This window comes from Phocoena phocoena, chromosome 14, assembly GCF_963924675.1.
Source record: "Phocoena phocoena chromosome 14, mPhoPho1.1, whole genome shotgun sequence".
Classification (NCBI taxonomy): domain Eukaryota; kingdom Metazoa; phylum Chordata; class Mammalia; order Artiodactyla; family Phocoenidae; genus Phocoena; species Phocoena phocoena.
Genome location: NC_089232.1, coordinates 16,655,912 through 16,677,964, shown reverse-complemented (window position 1 = coordinate 16,677,964; position 22,053 = coordinate 16,655,912).

Below are 22,053 nucleotides of genomic sequence, written 5' to 3'. Positions count from 1 at the left end.
TCACTAATCATTAGAGAATTGCAAATCAAAACTACAATGAGGTATCACCTCACACCAGTCAGAATGGCCATCACCAAAAAGTTTACAAATAATAAATGCTGGAGAGGGTGTGGATAAAAGAGAACCCTCTTGTACTGTTGGTTGAATATAAATTTTTACAGCCACTATGGAGAACAGTATGGAGGTTCCTTAAAAAACTAAATATAGAGCTACGATATGACCCAGCAATTCCACTACTGGGCATATACACTGAGAAAACCATAATTCTAAGAGACATGTACCACAGTGTCCATTGCAGAACTATTTACAATAGCCAGGACATGGAAGCAACCTAAGTGTCCATCAACAGATGAATGGATAAAGAACATGTGGCACATATATACAATGGAACTTTACTCAGCCATAAAAAGAAACGAAATTGAGTTATTTGTAGTGAGATGGATAGACCTAGAGACTGTCATACAGAGTGAAGTAAGGCAGAAAAAGAAAAAGAAATATGATATGCTAACACATATATATGGATTTTAAAACAAAACAAAACAAAAAGGTTCTGAAGAACCCAGGTGCAGGACAGGAATAAAGATGCTGACATAGAGAATGGACTTGAGGACAAGGAGAGATGAAGGGTAAGCTGGGGCAAAGTGAGAGAGTCTCATGACTCATATACACTACCAAATATAACAATAGATAATTAGTGGGAAGCAGCCACATAGCCACATAGCACAGGCCGATCAGCTTGGTGCTTTGTTTCCACCTAGACGGGTGGGTTAGGGAGGGTGGGAGCGAGATGCAAGAGGGAGGAAATATGGGGATATAGTACACATATAGCTGATTCATTTTGTTATACAGGAGAAACTAACACATCATTGTAAAGCATTATAGTCCAATAAAGATGTTAAAAAAAACAGAGAGAGACATGGGACACAGTTATGAGTAGATCACTTTCACTGAATATCCTTGTCCAAGATTCACTTCGGAAGGCAAAGTGTGTTATTTTGAGGGACATTTGAGGAAAATGGTAACTTTAACATTACCATGGAAGGCTATGTGTGTAAATACTACAAATAATAATTCTGTTTATATAAGTAAAAAAAAAAGTAAGCTATAACTCTGGAGGACATAGATAAATATCCATTATGTCAAAGTTTCTGATAACTGATGAAGAATAGTAAACATTCTTGGAAGAAAATATATACTTATATACATATACATACAGGAAATTTTCTCAAACACAAGATTGTATGTATTTATATTAGCAGCCTTAATATTTTATTTTTTTTCTCCCTAAAAATGTTAACAAACAACAAATGGAATGGAAATATATCCTTTCTAATTAAATGAATAAGCACTCACTTATAAGAAAAATGTTAAGAGGAAAGAAAATCAGCATAGTTTTTTATATGTGTTGTATACAAATAATTGACAACAAAGAGTATCTTTCAAGAGTTCAAGTCGCAAGATAAATCTTATCAAATTATTGTTTTTCATAAAGTTAACAGTTACATAGTACCAGTTATCAAGAGATTGTGAAATGTATTACTCCTTCTATTTCCGTGGAGATTCTAGATAAAGAAAAATGAAACAAAGGAATCAACAAGTTGTGAAGCTTCTGTGTGAAATAATTAACAGTATATTTAATACAGATAAAGGTAGACTGTAGTTTAATGACGTCAATGTGAGATATTTTTGGAAAACAAAAATTGGTTTAGTTATCACAAAAATACAGTAAGTCACATAATATAAAAAATAACTATACATTAACAATAATTGACACACAGCCCAAATTCCAGAATAAATGGATTAAAAAATAGCAGTGAACATTAAATATGGATATATAGATATTCAATAATTTCTGTTTCATATTCAATGTCCAAATATAGTATTATATTATTGACATCAACTAACATAAGGAGATAGATTTAACATATATAAAGTTATAAAATATATCACCATACTCATAAACCAGTTGTATAAAGGTAAATATATAGATTTATGTATATTATGTAATGTGGTGTCAGGACCCAAAGACAGAATATTTTCCAAATTAATGGACATGGAAAAAATCGAAGCAAACACTGACTATATTACAAAGACAGAAAATATAGAAATTGTGTAAGATTAAGAAAACATGCGGAAATGAAATAGACATTTATAAATTTTAACAGAAAAGTGTAAATGTTCAACAAAAAAAGATCTCAGAGTTAATTTAAAAACCATAAATATAAGCAAGGGTTGTCCTGAACAAACCAACAGTAATGTTTAAAGAACAGGAAATATCATATTTCCTCAATTGAACATCGGGAAGAGATGCATCTCTTCCTCAATTCTTCTCTTATAGTTTCTGAATTTATTATCCTGACATGAATGCTACAGAATAAGCTTTTCTCAAAGCCAAGAATTATAAAAGTGTAACTAAACAAGGGCTGGTGTACTTGTGGCACAGAAATCCCAACCCTGCCAGTGGGTGTTTGCAGCGAAGTAAGGGTTTATTTGCAGGATGCCAAGTAAGGGAGTGGGAGACAAGCCTCAGATCCACTCCAACTTGTCTGAGTTAGGGTTTGTTTTTTAAAGGGTGAAGAACAAGGAGGCTGGGATTAATCATTATCTTGTGACGTTTTTATTATTTTAATTGAAGCACAGTTGATTTACAATGTTGTGTTAGTCTCAGGTGTATAAAAACTTGATTTAGATACATATATATTGACTATACATTGACTATATAAATATTATTTTTCAGATATTTTTGCATTATAGGTTACTACAAGATACTGCATATAGTTCCCTATGTTATACAGTAGGTCCTTGTTTATCTATTTTATATATAGTAATGTGTTAATTCCAAACTCTTAATTCATCCCTCCTCCTCTTGACCTTTGGTAACCGTAAATTTGTTTTCTATGTCTGTAAGTCTATTTCTGTTTTGTAAATAAGTTCATTTGTATCATTTTTTTTAGATTCTACATCAGTGATATCATATGATATTTGTCTTTTGGAAGCCAGAATGTCTCTGGTTTACGATTCACAGGTCAGGTGGTCCATGGCTTGGGGGTCTGTTAGCTCATGTTGCCAGGGAGAAACAACCTGAGTTCATATGGTGATGATGTCCATAATAGTAATTTTAGTTATACACTAACGATATAATCGACAACAGCGATTTTAGTCATCTGACTCTGGTTGATTAGTGTTCAGTTAGCACAGGATTGAGCTCAGAGGGGACAAGAAGGAAATAAAGTTTTGGATAGAAGGATTAATCATACACTCAGTAAGGGAACTAGATTTTAGTGGAACTCAGTTTCACGATGTTTATTTGGGAAGTAGATCCTAATGATAGTCAACAGACTATAAGAAGTGTCTAAAATGCCATGGAAGGCACTCATAATCAAAGTTGGTAGAGATCCAGGTCACTTCCTAAGTCAAAAGTCACACCATGGCTGCCATGCTGGCCATGACCTAACTGGAAAGCCATGTTCCCTGACACCAATAGGATTGTATTGTTCTGGAAAGCTAATTTGCTAACATTCAGAATCTATGACATTGTTCCAAAATGTGCCGTATTAGTGGGGATAAATAATAACTAATAATGATAACAGCAACAATAGTACAGAATCAAGAAAATCAACAATCATAAAGAAATTTGTATATTTCTGACATGTACTCCTCTAAGAACATTAAAAATATGTATTTAATGCTTAAAACATCCCTACAGAATAGTTTCTAATTTTGTCCCACTTAATGAAGGTATCTGAGAAGCAGTGTTAATCAGCTTCTTAGTTCCAACAAAATCACAGTTGCCTATTCTTTTTTTTGTCTTTGAGCAAAGGATTGAGAAGCCCTCCTGTAGGATTTTTTAAATGTTAACTTAAATATACTTTCAAGGGTCTTCGATTTATACACAACATGGTAGAATAATAGGTATCAGGAAATAAATCTTTTACTTTCTTGTGAGCTCCATACTTCAGCTAGTAGCCAAAGAGACGGCAAGTATGAATTGACCCAAGGTGGAAACTGGTAAGCATGACGTTAAAATGTTGATGTACAAGAAGTGTACGCTCCCTCAGTTGTTGGCTAGGTGATATATTTCTAGCCATGTCAAGGCTCAAGAAACAGAAGTAGTATGTGCATGGGCTTCATATATACAGACTTATGACTTGGACTGGTTCCCTTATAATCCAGAAATCTCCATAAGGATTTTTTTAAAAAAGAAACGGCATAGTGGAGTAAAGGGCTCTATGAGTTCATCTTGAGGATAGTTTCTGAGCATTTTCCCAAACTGGTGTTACAAATATCAGTGTTCTATTTCAGCTCGGATGGTAAGGATCCTGTATTTCATAGAAAGGCATGCCACTGAACCTAGCTGTAGCAGATTCTGCAGACATATTGTAGCTTCCTCATGGCAGTTAGGGGTTTAAAGTGTTTTTTGAGGTCCAGACAATTTTTAAACAGTGAGCCATAAGGCCACAGAAAATGTATTGCTTTATTCTTTGTGTCTACTATCAAATTAACATTTTTAAACATCATGGCTCTTTTTAAAAGTTGATGCTTTGTGTGTTTTAATACAAGCCTGTCTACAAAAAGAATGAGTTATCTCTGGCATAGGACATTCCTTTGCAGTCAGGAATAGGGTCTGGTATCTCAAAACTCCCTTAGCAGAGCTGGCACACCTGCAAAGGGAGGGTGTTTTTAGGCTTTTGGAAGCTTTGATGGCATGGTGCCTTGTAATTCTAGTAATTCCTTATTGACCACTCAAAATTGTAGGAGAAAATGATTCAGTGGCATTATGCAGCTAGGAGACTAATATCAAAGATCTAGGGGCTCAGTGATACAAATCCTGAAGGAAAGAAAATAATATATTTATAATATTACACATACAAATATGGTCTTGATTAGGCCAAGAAAAAAATAAAATGAATCCAATGTGACATGTGAATGACTTTGATTTCTATAAAAGACATGCATAGCAATCTTGTATAAGCTTACTTTAAAAAAATTACTTATTTTTACTGAAGTATAGTTGATTTACAAGTTGTGTTAGTTTTAGGTGTAGAGCAAAGTGATTCAGTTATACGTATACATATGTATCTATTTTTTTTTCAGTTTCTTTCCCCTTATACATTACTATAAAATATTGAGTATAGTTTCCTGTGCTATACAGTAGGTCTTTGTTGGTTATCTATTTTATATATAGTAGTATGTATGTTAATCCCCTAATTTATCCCTCTCCCCCCACCCCATTCCCCTTTGGTAACCATAAGTTTGTTTTCTATGTCGGTGGGTCTGTTTCTGTTTTGCACATAAGTTCATATTTATCAATTTTTCTTTAGATTCTACAAAGAATAAGCTTACTTATAAGTACAGATTTCCTGGTAGGGGTTCTTTACCATTTTTTTTTGTTTGTTTTATAGATCCTTCTAGCAGTCTGGTAAAATCTGTGGAACCTTACCCAGAATAATGTTTTAAATTAAATAAATAGGGGCTACCCTGCCGATGCAGAGGACACGGGTTCATGCCCCAGTACTGGAAGATTCCATATTCCTTGGAGCAGCTGGGTCCATGAGCCAGGGCCGCTGAGCCTTTGCATCCAGAGCCTGTGCTTCACAATGGTAGAGGCCATAACAGTGAGAGGCCTGTGTACCTCAAAAAAAAAAAAAAAAACTAGGATTGTAAAAGAAAACAATCATATTCTAATGTCCAAGTTAAGAGCCATAAATTTGCTAAATCAGCTTGGAGATGGGTACAGAAGTGAGGATACTATTAAGATTCAAAAATAGTGCATACATTGGAAGACTGAACCAAAATGGCAGAGTAGAAGGAAGTGTTCTCACTCCCTCTTGTGAGAACATCAGACTCACAGCTAGCTTCTGGACAATCATCAACAGGAAGACACTGGAACTCAACAAAAATGTACCCCACATCCAAAGACAAAGGAGAAGCCACAATGAGACGGTAGGAGGGGTGTAATCACAGCAAAATCAAATCCAATAACTGCTGGGTGGGTGACTCATAGACAGGAGAACACTTATACCATAGAAGTCCACCCACTGGAGTGAAGGTTCTGAGCTCAACAACAGGCTTTCCAACCTGGGGGTCCAGCAACAGGAGGAGGAATTCCTAGAGAATCAGACTTTGAAGGCTAGTGGGATTTGATTGCAGGACTTTGACAGGACTGGGGAAAACAGAGACTCCACTCTTGGAGGGCACACAAAAAGTAGTGTATGCATTGGGACCCAGAGAAGGAGCATTGAACCCAGGGAAGACTGAACCAGACCTACATGCTAGTGCTGGAAGGTCTCCTGCATAGGCGGGGGGTTACTGTGGCTCACCATGGGGGCAAGAACACTGGTAGCAGAAGTTCTGGGAAGTACTACTTGGTGTGAGCCCTCCCAGAGTCTGCCATTAGCCCCACCAAAGAGCCCAGGTAGGCTTCAGTGTTGGGTTGCCTCAGGCCAAACAATCAACAGGGAGGGAACCCAGCCCCACCCATTATCAGTCAAGTAGATTAAAGTTTTACTGAGCTGTGCCCACCAGAACAACACCCAGCTCTACCCACCACCAGTCCCTCCCATCAGGAAACCTGCACAAGCCCCTTAGATAACCTCATGCACCAGAGGGCAGACAATAGAAGCAAGAAGTACAATCTTGCAGCTTGTGGGACAAAAACCACATTCACAGAAAGATAGAAAAGATGAAAAGGCAGAGGGCTATGTACCAGATGAAGGAACAAGATAAAACCCCAGAGAAACAACTAAATGAAGTGGAGATAGGCAACCTTCCAGAAAAAGAATTCAGAATAATGATAGTGAAGATGATACAGGACCTCAGAAAAACAATAGAGGCAAAGATCTAGAAGATGTAAGAAATGTTTAACAAAGACCTAGAAGAATTAAAGAACAAACAAACAGAAATTAACAATAAAATAACTGAAACAAAAACTACACTAGAAGGAATTAATAGCAGAATAACTGAGGTAGAAGAACAGAAAAGTGACCTGGAAGACAGAATGGTGGCATTCACTGCTGCAGAACAGAATAAAAAAAAAAAAAAAGAATGAAAAGAAATGAAGACAGCCTGAGACCTCTGGGACAATATTAAATGCAACAACATTCGCATCATAGGGGTCCCAGAAGGAGAAGAGAGACAGAAAAGACCCAAGAAAGTATTTGCAGAGATTATGGTTGAAAACTTCCTTAACATGGGAAAGGAAATAGGCAACCAAATCCAGGAAGCACAGCAAATCCCATACAGGATAAACCCAAGGAGAAACACACCGAGAATCATAGTAATCAAATTGGCAAAAATTAAAGACAAAGAAAAATTATTGAAAGCATCAAGGGAAAAACAACAAACAACATAGAAGGGAACTCCCATAAGGTTAACAGCTGATTTCTCAGCAGAAACTCTACAGCCAGAAGGGAGTGGTATGATATACTTAAAGTGATGCAAGAGAAGAACCTACGACCAAGATTACTCTACCTGGCAAAGATCTCATTCAGATTCGATGGAGACATCAAAAGCTTTACAGACAAGCAAAAGCTAAGAGAATTCATCACCACCAAACCAGCTCTACAACAAATGCTAAAGGAACTTCTCTAAGTGGAAAACACAAGAGAAGAAAAGAACCTACAAAAGCAAACCCAAAATAATTAAGAAAATGGTCATGGGAACTTACATATTGATAATTACCTTAAACGTAAATGGATTAAATGTTCAAACCAAAAGACACAGGCTTGCTGAATGGATACAAAGATAAGATCCATACATTAGCTATCTACAAGAGACCCACTTCAGACCTAAGGACACATGCAAACTGAAAGTGAGAGGATGGAAAAAGATATTCCATGCAAATGGAAATAAAGAAAGCTGGAGTAGCAATACTCATATCAGATAAAATAGACTTTAAAATAAAGAATGTTACAAGAGACAAGGAAGGACACTACGTAATGATCAAGGGATCAATCCAAGAAGAAGATATAACAATTATAAATATATATGCACCCAACATAGAAGCACCTCAATACATAAGGCAACTGCTAACCATTATAAAAGAGGAAATCAACAATAACACAATAATAGTGTGGGAATTTAACACCTCACTTACACCAGTCAACAAATCACACAAATTGAAAGTAAATAAGGAAACAGAGGATTTAAATGACACAAGAGACCAGATAGACTTAATTGAGATTTATAGGACATTCCATCCAAAAACAGCAGATTACACTTTCATCTCCAGTGCACATGGAACATTCTCCAGGATAGATCACATCTTGTGTCACATATCAAGCCTCAGTAAAATTAAGAAAATTGAAATCATATCAAGCATCTTTTCTGACCACAATGCTATGAGATTAGAAATGAATTACAGGTGAAAAAGCATAAAATCTCAAACACATAGAGCCTAAATACTACATTACTAAATAACCAAGGGATCACTGAAGAAATCAAAGAGGAAATCAAAAAATACCTAGAGAAAAATGACAATGAAACATGACAATCCAAAACCTATGAGATGCAGCAAAAGCCGTTCTAAGAGGGAATTTTATAGCAATACAAGCCTACCTCATGGAACAAGAAAAGTCTCAGGTAAATAATCTGATCTTAAACCTAAAGGAACTAGAGAAAGAAGAACAAACAAAACCCAAAGTTAGCAGAAGGAAAGAAATCATAAAGATCAGAGCAGAAATAAATGAAAGAGAAACAAAAAAAAAACAATAGCAAAGATCAATAAAACTAAAAGCTGATTCTTTGAGAAGATAAATAAAATTGATAAACCATTAGCCAGACTCATCAAGAAAAAGAGGGAGAGGACACAAATCAATAAAATTAGAAATGAAAAAGGAGAAGTTACAACAGACACTGCAGAAATACAAAGCATCCTAAGAGACTACTATAAGCAACTCTATGCCAATAAAATGGAAAACCTGGAAGAAATGGACAAATCTTAGAAAGGTATAACCTTCTAAGACTGAACTATGAAGAAATAGAAAATATGAACAGACCAATCATAAGTAATGAAATTGAAACTGTGATTTAAAAACTTCTAACAAACAAAAGTCCAGGACCAGATGGCTTCACAGGTGAATTCTAACAAACACTTAGGGAAGAGCTAACTCTCATCCTTCTCAAACTCTTCCAAAAAATTGCGAAGAAAAGAACACTCCCAAGCTCATTCTATGAGGCCACCATCACCCTGACACCAAAACCAGACAAAGATCCTACAAAAAAAGAAAATTACAGACCAATATCACTGATGAATATAGATGCAAAAATCCTCAACAACGTACTAGCAAATAGAATCCAACAACACATTAAAAGGTTCATACACCATGGTCAAGTGGGATTTATCCCAGGGATGCAAGGATTCTTCTCAACATAGTCAAATCAATCAATGTCTTACACCATATTAACAAATTGAAGAATAAAAACCATATGATTATATCAATAGATACAGAAAAAAGCTTTTGGGGCTTCCTTGGTGGCGCAGTGGTTGAGAGTCCGCCTGCCGATGCAGGGGATGCGGGTTCTTGCCCCGGTCCGGGAAGATCCCACATGCCGCGGAGCGGCTGGGCCCGTGAGTCATGGCCGCTGAGCCTGCACGTCCGGAGCCTGTGCTCCGCAACGGGAAAGGCCACAACAGAGAGAGGCCCACGTACGGCAAAAAAAAAAAAAAAAAAAAAAAAAAGAAAAAAGCTTTTGAAAAAATTCAACACAATTTTATGATAAAATCTCTCCAGAAAGTGGGCATACAGGCAACCTACCTAAACATAATAAAGGCCATATATGACAAACCCACCCCAAACATCACTCTCAATGGTGAAAATCTGTAACCATTTCTTCTAAGATCAGGAATAAGACAAGGATGTCCACTCTCACCGCTATTATTCAACATAGTTTTGGAAATCCTTGCCTCAGCAATCAGAGAAGAAAAAGAAATAAATGGAATCCAAATTGGAAAAGAAGAAGTAAAACTATCACTGTTTGCAGATGACATGATACTATACATACAGAATCCTAAAGATGCCACCAGAAAACTACTAGAGCTAATCAATGAATTTGGTAAAGTTGCAGGAAATAAGATTAATACACAGGAATCTCTTGCATTCCTGTACACTAATGATGAAAAATCTGAAAGAGAAATTAAGGAAACACTCCCATTTACCACTGCAACAAAAAGAATAAAATACCTAGGAATAAACCTACCTAGGGAGACAAAAGACCTGTATGCAGAAAACTATAAGATACTGATGAAAGTAATTAAAGAAGATACCAACAGAAGGAGAGATATACCATGTTCTTGGATTGGAAGAATCAATATTGTGAAAATGACTATATTACCCAAAGCAATCTACAGATTCAATGCAATCCCTATCAAACTACCAATGGCATTTTTTACGGAACTAGAACAAAAAATCTTAACATTTATTTGGAGACACAAAAGACCCCAAAGAGCCAAAGCAGTCTTGAGGGAAAAAAAGGAGCTGGAGTAATCAGACTCCCTGACTTCAGACTACACTACAAAGCTACAGTAATCAAGACAATATGGTACTGGCACAAAATCAGAAACATAGATCAATGGAACAAGATAGAAAGACCAGAAGTAAATCCACGCACCTATGGTCAACTAATCTATGACAAAGGAGGCAAGGATATACAATGAGAAAAGACAGTCTCTTCAATAAGTGATGCTGGGAAAACTGGACAGCTACATGTTAAAGAATGAAATTAGAACACTCCCTAACACCACAAACAAAAATAAACTCAAAATGGATTAGAGAACCAAATATAAGACCAGACACTATAAAACTCTTAGAGGAAAACATAGGAAGAACACTCTTTGACATAAATCACAGCAAGATCTTTTTTGATCCACTGCCTATAGTAATGTAAATAAAACCAAAAATAAACAAATGGGACCTAATGAAACTTCAAAGCTTTTGGACAACAAAGGAAACCATAAACAAGACAAAAAGATAACCCTCAAAATGGGAGAAAATATTTGCAAATGAATCAATGGACAAAGGGTTAATCTCCAAAATATATAAACAGCGCATGCAGCTCATTATTAAAGAAACAAACAACCCAATCCAAAAATGGGCAGAAGACCTAAATAGACATTTCTCCAAAGAAGACATACAGATGGCCAAGGAGCACATGAAAAACTGCTCAACATCACTAATTATTAGAGAAATGCAAATCAAAACTACAGTATCACATCACAGCAGTTAGAATGGGCTTCATCAGAAAATCTAAAAACAACAAATGCTGAAGAGGATGTGGCTAAAAGGTAACCCTCTTGCACTGCTGGTGGGAATGCAAACTGATACAGGCACTATGGAGAACAGTATGGAGGTTCCTTAAAAAAACTAAATATAGAATTACCATATGATCCAGCAATCCCACTACTTGGCATATACCCAGAGAAAACCACAATTCAAAAAGACACATGCACCCCAATGTTCATTGCAGCACTCTTTACAATAGCCAAGTCATGGAAGCAACTTAAATGCCCATCAACAGACGAATGGATAAAGAAGTAGTGGTATATATATACAATGGAATATTACTCAGCCATTAAAAGGAATGAAATTCGGTCATTTGTTGAAACGTGGATGTATCTAGAGACTGTCATACAGAGTGAAGTAAGTCAGAAAGAGAAAAACAAATTTGTATATTAATGCATATATGTGGAACCTTGAAAAATGGTACAGATGAACTGGTTTGCAGGGCAAGAAATTGAGACACAGATGTAGAGAACAAACATATGGACACCTATGGGGGTTAAGCTGAGGTGGGGTGGGAGGGTGGTGTGATGAACTGGGTGATTGGGATTGACATGTATACACTGATGCATATAAAATTGATGACTAATAAGAGCCTGCTGTATAAAAAAATATAGAGAAAACTATTTATTAAGTTTATAGACATGTGTGCAATTTAAACAAAAAACACTATTGTAACCTTGAAAAAAAAGACTATACATTTTCCTGTAAGCACAGCTTTAGTCACATCCAAGTTTTGGTATGTAATATTTTTATTATCATTCAGTTCAAATTATTTTCTAACTCCAACTGTGATATGTTTCTTGGGGGGTTACTTAGAAGTAGTGTTTTTCATAACTTCTAGTTAATTTTTTGTTACTGATTTGTAGTTTAACTACATGTCAAGAAACACACTTTGTATAATTTTAATACTTTGAAATTCTTAAAATTTTCCTTATAGCACAATATGGCCAGTTTTAAAAATGTTCCAAGTGTGCTTGAAAATAATTTGTAATTTAACGTTTTGGAGTATAGTGACTATATATCTGCTTGTTGAATCAAATTTGCTGCTCACGGTACTTAAGTTTTTTATATCCTTACTAATTTTTTTTGTGGGGGCGTCTACTGGTTTTGTAAGAGGTATGCTCTATCAATGAATGACAGCAGTATGTTAAACCGCCTATTATGATAGTGAAATTGTCTATTTTTTCCTTGTAGCTCTGTTGCTCTACATAATTTGAAGATAAGTGCATAGAAATTTAAAACTTCCCGGTAAATTGGACTTGTTTATATGAAGTGTCCTTGTTTATTTCTAGTAACACTTTTGCTTTCAAGTCTACTGTATCTGTTATTATATAGTTTCCTTTTGGTTTATATTTGCACAGTATATCTTTTCCAATTATTTTACTTTCAACCTTTTTGTACCATTATGTTTTATTTTTTAAATAAATTTTTAAAAAATTATAAAAGAAAGTAGGTAAACTTAAAAAAAACAAAGAAAACAAAATAATTAAAACATTGTACCTGATTTAGAAACCAGACCAAGACATTTGGAATTTATTCTGTGGATAAAAGCACTGTGACTTAGATAATAAAAGTGACTTGAACAAAGAACCTAACTTTAGTGTTTTTAAAGGGAATTAGAAAACTTAGTTATAGCATACAATCTTTAATGACCATTATATCATTAAAGATATTGTGGTTGTTTTGAGATCTGCAGACTTAAAACTTCATGAGGAATAAATTAAAGTACTTACATATTTTAGAGAAAAAAACATATTTACATCATACTAACCATCCATTTTTAATATACAAAATCTCAATTCCTACATAGTGATCAATTACTTTTTATGCAACATAGGATTGCCATAAAATCATCATAAAATGCAATCTTTTTTTACAAAAGTGCATGGAAATGATAAAACTCAATTTTTAAGCAATAAACTAAAGAGAATTTTGTCACCAAGATAGATTAAACTTTTTGACTAAACGAATTTTCTTGCCAAAGGGGTTTACAGTGCTTCATAGAATCTATTTTCCTGACAGAATTAATCATTGCATGTGACAAAATGCAGCTCCTCAGAAAGGATTTAGCTTTCTCTCCAAATCCATTCCCTTTGTAGAAATATATTTTGCAAGATATATTTTGCAAGTTCCAAAACTCAGATTTCTTGGGGAGAAATGTATTTATACTCAGCACTGCAAGTGTTTACAAGAGGTGGAAAGTTAACAAATAGCTTGGAGAAGGTGTGAAGGGTATAGATTTTAGGTGCATGCCAGTTTTTACTTTGAATTACAGTTTAGAATTTCAGAACTCAAAACACCATTCTGTAACTAGAATTGTTCCTCTTTCAATAAGTTCTGTATTAGGCAAATTTTTTACTAGTTCTGTTTAGTTTAATGCATTACTAGAGTGAAAAAGGCATAGGACAGAGCAGAACACATGATCAGAAGAAACAATGGATGTTTCTGATTATAAATTTTGTAAATTCATGTTTTGAGATTCAACAAATACTGTATTCAGCTGTTTGTATTAGTCATATACATGCATGCATGTATTTAGGAGAGAATCTAATGATTTAAGCTCTCTTCTTAAAAGGGCTCATGACATAAAACATTAAAATTAAAGTCCAAAGAGACAGATTCAAACATTTGAGATGGGAGGTGGGGGAGAATTGTGGGAAGAAGAAAGTGAGAAATCTTCAAGCATTGGGCAAGTATATCTATGGTTTTTGGTCAAGTGAAGGATATTAACCTTTAATTATATAACATCATTATAATGGAGAAATGTATTTGATAATAATGTGCTTATTATACACTTGCAGCAGATTCAAATGTTATGAAATATTAAAGTACACAAAGAAATATTCTTGATCAAACTATTTAATGTAAATAGTATTGATTTAAAAACCGCCATTGTTGATTTACACAACAAAGAAAGAATCTTCTAATGGCAGGAAACTTTTCTCCTTGATCCCTTAGTGATGAATGGCTACATAATTTGTGGGGTCTACTGCCAAATGAAAATTTGGGACCCTTGTTCAAATTTTTTTAAGAATTTCAAGTCTGTAACAACAGAGCATTAAATCCATTTCTGGCCTTCCAAATCACACAGGGTCCTGAACAACCACAGAGATCAGATGTCTGTGATGCTAGCCCTGTCTCTACTTTTCAGAACATTTGAAGATAGAAAAATAAAATAAAATGATGAAAAATCAGAGCTTCAAATTTGGTAACACATTTGTTAAAATTTGCATAGCCAGATTTAGTTTTTTTCTCTTTTACTTTAAGGGTGTTTTGTCTTTGTATATATTCATCTAAAACCTGTATATTGGGCACTGTATGGAAGACTTGATGTAGCATACTAGAGATACAACAGGACATAGAATGGCCACAGGGTCTGCCCCCATGGGGTCTTCAGATTCTGTCTCCTATCTCAGCACTCACTCCCAGAAATCAGCTCCAAATCAAATGTCTTAGAAAAGTGATAGAGGATATCACCCTGATTCTTTTACAACAACTTGCCATTCCATCTACAACCTTATTTACATCATGTCTCCGTTCCTTTTATTTTGTCAAGTGAGCAGAGTATCTCCCATCCTCTCTCTCAAAATTCTTAGTAGATAATTTCTGAATAATTTAATAATTAATTTATATGACTATAACTATGTCATTCAGTTGAATATAAATAAGCCTATGTTTTCTTTTTTTTTTTTTTTTTTTTTTTTTTTTTTGCTGTACGTGGGCCTTTCACTGTTGTGGCCTCTCCCACTGCAGATCACAGGCTCCGGACACGCAGGGCCAGCGGCCGTGGCTCACGGGCCCAGCCACTCCACGGCATGTGAGATCTTCCCGGACCGGAGCACGAACCCGTGTCCCCTGCAGTGGCAGCAGGTGGATTCTCAACGACTGCGCCACCAGGGAAGCCCAAGCCTATGTTTTCTTATGCAACATTTTGTTTTTATTAATGTCAGTATCTTGTTTAATTTCTTTGTTCTATGTGCTTCTACTTTCTCATTGCAGGTACTTAGAAAAAAGAAATTATGCTAACATATTATCTCTAAAACTTCTCTTATTATTTACTATAACTGTAACTTTAATATATGGTCTTCCAATATATACCTTTGCTTCTTATATTTCATTCTTCTATTTCTAGCAACATATTATATATCTTCCCTGGTTTATTTTCTTTCAGTGAGTTATTTGTAATAAGAAGATACCTTGTAGAAATTTAAAATTAAATCATTAGTAGAGTGTTTGCATAAATACAAAAGTATAAACATCTTTTTAATCTGGATATGTACAATTGTATATGGAGCTTTCTGTACATATTGAACATTTACTTTATGATTTGATATATTATCTTCATCTTCATAATCATCAACATCATTAACTGTCTAGTGTGCCCAGGTCTGTGGCAGTATTTACACAAAGATCATTACACCTTAACCAGTTTTCTTACTTAGAAGAAGCTAACAGATTTGTTCTTATTTTAATATCAAATTAAATATATTTTTACTGAGGATTAATTACCACTACAAAATCAATTGTAAAATGTTTGTTTTGAGATCATTTGATTGTGTCAATATTCCCATATGTATACGTCTCTCTGATTTTCCAGAAACCATGACAGCATGGGTATGAAATATCAATCATTTTAAGTCAGAAAATACGTTCACATGTTTTAATGGCAAAGTTGTTTATTTCAGATTTACGTCTGTTTCAGTAGAATGTAATACAAATGGGCCACTATTATCATATATGTATTGTGTAAAGAAGTAATTTTAATAATCAAAACCAGCATCTTTCTTCTCTAGAAAATAGAGTATGTTTTTATGGTTTGTTTGTTTCTGTTTCGTGAGTATGTGTGTGTATGTATAAATTATTCTTGATTAATGTTTAGCCCTTCTTTTGTACTATATGGACAGCCATAGATAGGAAAGATATATTCAGAATATCCAGAAATTGCAAGCATTTTACATTCTCTCTGCAGTAGCTATAATCTTTCTTCAGTAGCTTCTGGGTGATAAAATTCAGTAATTCCATTCCAAAACCAATTCATTTGGGAATCTCTGAAAGTACAAAATTTTACTATTTGCCCAGATTTACAAATGCACAATTTTAAATTACTGACTTCTACATAATATGGACGCATTACCAAAACATGTTTGAAATAAATATAAACATAAATATATATTGTTGGGCATATTTGTTATTCATGATGATGTTTTGTAAAGTAAATATGTGGGAAACAAACTTGATTATCACAAACTATGTGTGGCTTTATGTCATTGAATTCAATACAAAGAGATGACATATATGATAATACTTCCTCAAACCATCTACTGTTCTCAAGAGGCTTTTAGTCTCTGTTCAGCATTCCCTGTTGTGATTTTATCCTGCTATTAGCTACTTACTTTATTTTACCCTCTAAGTACAAAAGATAAAAATGAGGATTTCTACTTGAAGATGTTAAACTTACTTCAAATCTGAATTCTAGTTTTAATAGCAGTGCTTATTTTAAGGATGTGTCCTATGTTAATAACCAACAAAATAAATTCCTACATGAATATATTTCTCAGGATGAAGAAGTATTTATAGAAGATTATATAAGATTATATAATCTCCCAAATAACAAATAAAAACAGATTCTCACCTGCCAGGCTTTGAATCTGAAGCCTCCTTGAAGGACTCTTAGCTGGTTACTGAAATGCATTTGAAAAACAAAAAATATTCCTAGGCATTTTTAGTAAATGCCTGAGATAATCATTTTAAACTTTTACAATAGGTTCACATAAGTAATTTAACTGATTCAAGAGATGGATTAATTGCTGTTTCAAGTTTCTGTCAGTCTGGAAAATTTTGCAAGGATTGAACAAAGTTCTTAATATATCTCTGTTTTTATTCATTCCATGGGGAAAGTGGAACAGTGCACCCTAAATCTCCTTTATTCTTCAATTAGGTGTCCCCAAAGTGCTTTGTCATCTGCTGATCTCATAAACGCAAGGGTCTCTGTTTCATTTGGGGATGCAGCTCACACAAGCTCGCTCTTACTTGTACATTGTCGAAAGGTTACTTGAACAAAGCCAGAGAAAGTTTAGTGCTATTAAAAATCCATTAATCTGGTTTTAATGTCATCTATAGCTTACCTCCTTCTTAAGATACCAAGATGTTCACACTTTTAAGAGTTTTGTCTATAATGATTCATTTAATCCTCACATGAGCCTATAATGTAGGTAGTTTCATCATCCCAGTTTTACAAATGAGGAAACCAAAGCATAGAAATCTACGTTTTCAAGGTCATGAAGCTAGTAGCTAGAGAGCATGGCTACAGCGTCCATAGTCTTAAGCACTGCACTCTGCTATTGCTATTAAGTTTCTAATTAAAAAAAAAACAACAACTGTCACTTTGGAAGTTATTTCTGTTCTTTTGGGAGTCACACTCAATTTCTACATTATTTATTTTTCTTAATAACATATTTATTACTTGTAAAATCTCACCCACAATATGGTGAAGTTGCTTCAACTCCTGACTGAGCATCCTCTTCTCTCTGTTATTGTTGTCAGGAACAGTGCTGCCCAACAGGATGCCCTACAATGATAGAAATATTCTATATCTTCACTGGTTGATAGATAGTCACTGAATCATTCCATCTGGCTAGAGGGGGTTTTAAATGTGAGCAGTGTAACTGAGGAAGTGAAATTTAATTTATTTTTTAAATGATAAATTAAATTGAAATAATCACATGTGTCTAGTGACTTTCATATTGAACAGCACTGGTCTTGAGCTTTACTTTTAACATCTTTGGGTAAAAAAATGAAAACATAAATTTATTTTTACAGTCAAGAGTTAAGCTGATTTTCTAGTATAATTTATGTTTCCCTACATGACAGTACTTTCTTATAACCCATGCAACTCTCTGGTTCAATTTTCTTCTTGCTGTTGGAGGAAGGTTGGGAAACAAATAAGCAAATTTTAATAAGAAAAGTGCTTCATGTGGTAGGAAGTTGTTAAGTGCTAAAGAGAAACGAGAAACAGGGTGGGAAAGAGGTAGGATCAGGTTGTAAAAGTATATATGACAGTCTGGATAAGCAAGTAATGCTGCAGTAACAAATAATCCCAAAATTTCAGTGGCATAATGCTACAGAATTTATTTCTCATTTATACTACAAGTTGAACAAGAGTTGGCCATCTTGATCTGTTCATTTTAATCCATCAGGGATCCAGCCTCATAGAGTTTCGTCTTGACTTGTGCTTCAATAATTATAATAGCAGTAGAAAATGAGAGAGAATACAAGAACAAGAGTGAGAGTAAGATCAATAACACACCAACAACTCTTAAACCATTTGCATGGAAGTAACACATAGCACATCTCTTTTTATTTCCTCAACCTAAGTAAATCACATGGCCACACATTAACTCAAAGAGTCAGGAAAGTTTAGAAATCATCTGAGTCTATTCTTCTTATTAACAATTGCACTTAACCTTTCCTCAGTGAAGCAAATAATTATCCCATTCAGTGTAAACATGATAGACTCCTTTTGATCCAAGATCAAAATTCTTAAAAGTTAATCAATCTGCTCTCTGGATATATAATATATAATAGTAATATAGGCACAGGTGACTCCAATAAACACTCACATACAAAAGGGGGGGACATAAATTGTTAATTGTTTCTCAGTAATTCTTGAACCTTAGTGGGAAGTTTATGAGTCTATCCTACCTTGAATATGAAGAACATGTCAAAGTACTGGAAGATTGAAAAATCACTATTCTTTAGTGGGAAAGTAAATTCTTTAGCCTAATTTTTACACAGTGTTAGAATTCCAAAGAAAAATTAAAATATTGAATGGTCAGAGACTTATTCTTTGAAGGTTCTAGTTTATATTTTAATACAGGCATACCTCATTTTATTGCATTTCAATTAATTGTGCTTCCAAGATATTGCATTTTTACAAATTGAAGGATCGTGGCAACCCTGTGTTGAGCAAGTCTATCAGCACCATTTTTTTTCCAAAAATATTTTCTCACTTCATGTCTGCCTCACATTTTGGTAATTCTTGTGATATTTCAAACTTTTCATTATTATTATATTTGTTATGGTGATCTGCAATCAATGATCTTTGATGTCACTATTGTAATTTGGAGGGGCACCAAAAATTGCATCCATGTAAGATGGCAAACTTCATCAATAAAGTGTGCGTTCTTACTGCTCCACTGACTGGGTGTTCCCTCATTTATCTCCCTCTCCTCTGACCTCCCTATTATTTGAGATGCAATAATATTGAAATTAGGTCAACTAATAACCCTACAATGGCCTCTAAGTGTTCAAGTAAAAGGAAGATTCACATATCTCTCACTTTGTATCAAGATCTAGAAATGATTAAGCTTAATGAGGAAAGCATGTTGAAAGCCAAAATAAGCCAAAAGCTAGGCCTCTTGCACCAGTTAGCCAAGTTATGAATGCAAAGGAAAAATGCTTAAAAGAAATTAAAAGAGCTACTCCAGTGAACTCATGAATGATAAGAAAGCAAAACAGCCTTATTACTGATAATGGAGAAAATAGTTGTGGTCTAGATAGAAGGTCAAATTAGCCACAACATTCCTTTAAGCCAAAGCCTAATCCAGAACAATGTCCAAACTGTCTTCAATTCTATGAGGGCTGAAAAAAGTGAGGAAGATGCAGAAGAAAAGTTTGAAGCAAGCAGAAGTTTGTTCATGTGGTTTAAGTAAAAACATCATCTCCATAATATAATAGTGAAAAATGAAGCAACAAGTGCTAATGTAGAATCTCCAGTAAGTTATCCAGATCTAGCTAAGATAATGAAGGTGGCTACACTAAACAACAGATTTTCAGTATAAATGAGATATCCTTCTATTAGAAGAAGATGTCATCTAGGACTTTCAAAGCTAGAGAAGGGAAGTCAATGTCAGTTAAGATTCAAATTACAGGGCTTCCCTGGTTGTGTAGTGGTTGAGAGTCCGCCTGCCGATTCAGGGGACACGGGTTCGTGCCCCGGTCCGGGAAGAGCTCACATTCCGTGGAATGGCTGGGCCCGTGAGCTATGGTCACTGAGCCTGTGCGTCCAGAGCCTGTGCTCCACAACGGGAGAGGCCACAACAGTGAGAGGCCCGTGTACCGCAAAAAAACAAACAAACAAACAAAACAAATTACAGGCTCTCTTGTTAGGGGCTAATGAAGTTGTTGACTGTAAATTGGAGCCAATGCTCATTTGCCATTCCAAAAACCTAACAGTCCTTAAGAATTATGTTAAATTTACTCTACCTGTGCTCTATAAATGGAACAACAAAGTCTGGATGACAGCACATCTGTTTAAAACATGGTTCACTGAATATTTTAAGCCTACTGTTGAAACCCACTACTCAGAAAAAAGAAAATTCCTTTCAAAATATTACTGCTCGTTGACAATGAACCTGTTTACCCAAGAGCTCTGATAGATATGTACAATGAGATTAGTGTTGTTTTCATGCCTGCTAACATATCCATTCTGCAGCCCATGGTTCCAGGAATAATTTCAACTTTCAAGTGTTATTATTTTAAAATTACATCTCATAGTGCTATAGCTGCCATAGATAATGATTCATTGGATGGATCTGGAAAAACTCAATTGAAAACCTCTGGAAAAGATTCAACATTCCATATGTTGTGAAGAACATTTGTGATTCATGAGAAGAGATCAAAGTAAATAGTAGTCTGGATGAAGATGATTCCAACTCTAATGGATGACTTTGAAGATTACAAGACTTCAGTGGAGGAAGTAAATAATATATGGTAGAAATAGCAAGAGAACTAGAATTAGAAATGGAATCTGAAAAGGTGACTGAATTGCTGTAATCTCATGATAAATCTTTAATAGCTGAGGAGTTGTTTCTTATGGATGATCAAAGAAAGTGGTTTCTTGAGATGGAATCTACTCTGGTGAAGATGCTGCAAAGATTGTTGAAATGACAACAAAAGATATAAACTTAATTGACAAAGCAGTGGCAGGGTTTGAGAGACTTGACTCCAGTTTTGAAAGAAGTTCTACTGTGGGTAAATTGCTATCAAACAGCATTGCATGCTACAGAGAAATCGTTCCTGAAAAGAAGAGTCCGGTAATGCAGGCCAACCTCATTGTTCTCTTATGTTTTAAAAATTGCCACAGCCACTCCACCCTTCAGCAACCACCACCTTGGTCAGTCAGTCAGTAATGGTTACTGTAACTGAACCGGCAATTTCTTAGCGATATGTCTGTATCTTGTATTCCTATATGTTCTTTATTTGAACAATGAAAGAAGATACATGATTGTAAAAAGATATATACATATATATATATATATATATATATATATATAGTGTCTAAAGATTAAAATGTGATAAAATTTACTAAAAGTTTTATAGTTCAAAGAGAATTTTAACTATAATGTCTTATTTTTATCTCAATAGATACTATTTGATATCTAGTGATAGATATAGATAAGATAAAGATACAGATATATACATAAAGAAATCTAAGGAAGTTTTGGTTCTTGGATGAGGTAGGTAGAGGTAGGTAGAGTCATTTTTTTCAATCTTGTCTTTTGTTTTCAAAACTTTGTTCCTTCTTTAGACCTTGCATACTACAAGGCTTGAAGGCTTCTATATTGTGCAGATCCTTAGTGGGTGGACTCAGAGAACAGACAAAAGAAATAAATGATACTTCAGATGATAACCATGAAGCTGGCAGAAAATAGAGATGAAATAATTTACCAACCATTCAGTCATCCCAATGTGTCATGCATTGAGATAAGCAAAA